General features: G+C 37.8%; 1 long non-coding RNA gene across 1 annotated transcript; it reads left to right on the top strand.

Annotated features, from left to right (window-relative positions):
* Positions 1-588: 588 nt before the first annotated feature.
* On the top strand, positions 589-1,106 carry LOC127988543 (uncharacterized). The gene is made up of 3 exons (XR_008161736.1): positions 589-641; positions 764-857; positions 1,016-1,106. It is a non-coding gene; the product is annotated as an uncharacterized LOC127988543 (long non-coding RNA).
* The last annotated feature ends 2,007 nt before the right edge of the window (positions 1,107-3,113 follow it).

Genomic DNA, 3,113 nt, shown 5'->3' with positions numbered 1-3,113 from the left:
AAAGTCTTTGATGACTCGAAGACAGAAGTTGATGAGGAAGCATTCGTATATCTGCTGACACGACCAGATCTTGGTGTCTTAGAAATTGTCATCCCAGGCACAGCAAACATTGATGGTAAATTGTTTGACATTCAGTAATTTTCACCAATTCACTAGTTTGCATAAGCTAATATGGATATTGGATTAATTCTTAATAGCTGTGTAGTATGCTGCCACAGTAGCATGAACAGATAATCAGACCATTGATATGGTTTATATTGAAGATTCTTTAAGCTCAAGCTCATTAGGAGATGAAGGTCTGTCAGAGTCTGACACTGCAATGTTGATTACAAGCCCTCCTGAAAAAAATCAAGCTGAGGAACGTCGTCTTTCCAAGGTAAGGATCACCAATCTTGCCTCTGAATTACATCTATATACAATGACTTAAAAAATATTTGGAGCTATGTACACTTGTCAGTTGTTAATTTATAATCCCTGTACAATATCACATCATTCCCCCTCCAGATGTTTGAAGATATCCTAAAGACCAGCCCTGGAGGTGAAAAGATTATAAATGAATATGCCCGCACCAAAGGTCTGTCTGATACCCGAAGACGTGACATGGTGAAAATTTTGGTAGCACATTTAACAAATGAACATGGGTAAGTTGTTCATACAGTAGTTTATAAATTGTTGTTTATGATGTTATGAGTTATAATTATAATTGCCTTGGTTTGTGTGTGTGTGTGTGTGTGTGTGTGTGTGTGTGTGTGTGTGTGTGTAGAACAAGCCCTTCCCGACGTTTGAAGGAAGAATATGCGAAAGGAATCATTTCCCTCTTCCCATGCTTGGCTGACCCCAGGAGCAAGCTTGGATATGTAAGTAGCAGTTGCCTCTCAATATTTTTGTTGTACCGGAGGAGAAGACATTCTGTATATTGCAGAATAAAGAATATCTTCATTATATTTGATATGGCATTTATTGCCTTAATCTGGTAATGTATAACTACTTGGTCTGTTTATTGTTCTGGTAATAGGAGCATTATTACAATGCAGAAGATGGAAGTGGATATTTGGCGTGGAGAATTAAAACTCTGCAGAAAGAAGCATCAGAGGGACGGATGAAGCATCCACGGCAACCACAAACAGGTGTGAGATTTTATGTTAAGTCAATGCTTTTATGCATCTGTAATTAAGCCACATTGTGAATGAGGTCTCATGTTACATAGCATCTCTGTTATTTTTTTAATGCAAACATTTTTTGCATAATCATCAACATTGGGCAAATTCAGATGGCACTCTGGGATATATGCATGTTTCACATGTTATTTTGTGTCATTTATCTAGTTTTGGCATTTATGTGTTGTGCTTTGGAAAGAAAAGGAACTAAAAAAATTTGGTTTTCATATTGTTTTAAACACTTTCAGGTGGGCCAACTGCTGACAGACATCCCTACAAAGAAGACTGCTGTTTGACTGAAGACCGTCATTGTCAGGAAGCAATAGCCCTGATGAAGCATACAGCTGATGAGGCAGTGGTAAAGGAAAAGATGAAGTTAATGCTGGCCTATCGCCAGAAGCTGCTGCATGACCATAAAAAGTCTGCTGATATTCTATCAGTTTTCTCACGATTCCTGGATATACCAGGCTTGGTATGTGAGACTTAAATTCTTAAAATATGAAAATAGACAAATATGAAATCAAGTGCTATTGTTGTTCTGCAGTAACAGAGACTTGTTAGGTAAACAAAGTCAGTTTCTTCTATGGTACCTACTTTAATTATCTTTGGCAGATTGATCAAGATTTTGGACTTTTGGTTGGTGATGCGACCTCTGCAAAGTTGTTGGAGAAGTGGTCTACCAACATAAAACCAAAGGTTATTGCACAGAGCCGTGGCCTCACACAGACTAGTGAGCTCCAAGACCTCATCCAAAATGCTGAAGCCACTGAAGTTGAAGAAGGTACCGTATCTATATTGTGGCACACCTTAAATTATTTAAGAGAAAGTTACACATTCATGACAAGAATAGCTTTACTCAGATCTACAGTTTAAATTGTAGAGACAACTATATCCATTACATAGGATTTGCAGGTGTATATTTAAAGTTTGAAATATTTCTAATTTTGGAGTTTGAATAACAAAAGTATCTTTGATATTTTGTAGGTAAAGTTTAGCTGTATGTTCAATATATTTGGAGGTTTAACCTAAATTCATCCAAACATCTGTATTCATCAAGACTAGGCCATGAATGTGCTCTTAATATTGAATCTGTGTGCAGTATTAACTAAAATACTGCAGTGGTTAATGTATTTATACCAGCACCTCTACCAAGTTAAGCTAAGTCAATTGAAAGTGATTTGGAGGTTTAATATGCTCAACCCCTTCTGCCTTAATACAAAAAAATATGTTTCATTTGTTTTCTGTGTTTCTAGGGTGGGACAGCGACATGTCTTCCATTCTGATGCTGGTTCACCTTTTGCCACCCTCAAGTCAAGGCCGCAAGAGACCGGGAAAGATCTCAGCCAAACAAGCATGTGATCGTCTTGTGAAATTCATCAAGGTGAAGCTACTGATTTAACAGATCAAATGACACTGTTTTACAATGTTTTGTCACTGTGTGAACTTGAACTTGCTTATTCCTCAGACTTGCATATTTCTCTCAAAGATCACTTGTCCTTCAAATTGTTCTTGCGGTATTCTTTTCTACTTAGCACATATTTAGTAATGATCTCCCGAAAGTGTGTAATACAGAAACTTTGGTGGAAGGCATTTATTTACTTTAAGGGCCCTATTTTAACGATCTAAACGTAAAGTGTAAAGGGGGGCCCTTACTGTTAAGTCACATCGGCACTAATGTGTTTTCATTCTTTCACAGACCGGTAACAGTATCCAAGGGCACTTGGATAGCATTGGAGAGAGGCTCCAGCCATATCTACTTGCTGTTGGGCCGAACAAAAGTAGGATCCATTCTTGGTTTATTGTGATTGACCAACATGCTCTACCCTGTAAGGCTTCTAATTCATTGGCCTGTGTTGATGAGCTTTTCAAAGCTCACTTTGTCTTTGGGACTTCATACTGTCAGGAATTGACCAATGTGTACAGCTTTCTGCAAACCACTGTCTATGATATAGATGT

Source organism: Carassius gibelio, chromosome B22 (genome assembly GCF_023724105.1).
Source record: "Carassius gibelio isolate Cgi1373 ecotype wild population from Czech Republic chromosome B22, carGib1.2-hapl.c, whole genome shotgun sequence".
In the NCBI taxonomy this organism is placed as follows: domain Eukaryota; kingdom Metazoa; phylum Chordata; class Actinopteri; order Cypriniformes; family Cyprinidae; genus Carassius; species Carassius gibelio.
The sequence above is the reverse complement of the archived record's forward strand: the minus strand, read 5'-3'. Positions and strand labels throughout refer to the sequence as shown.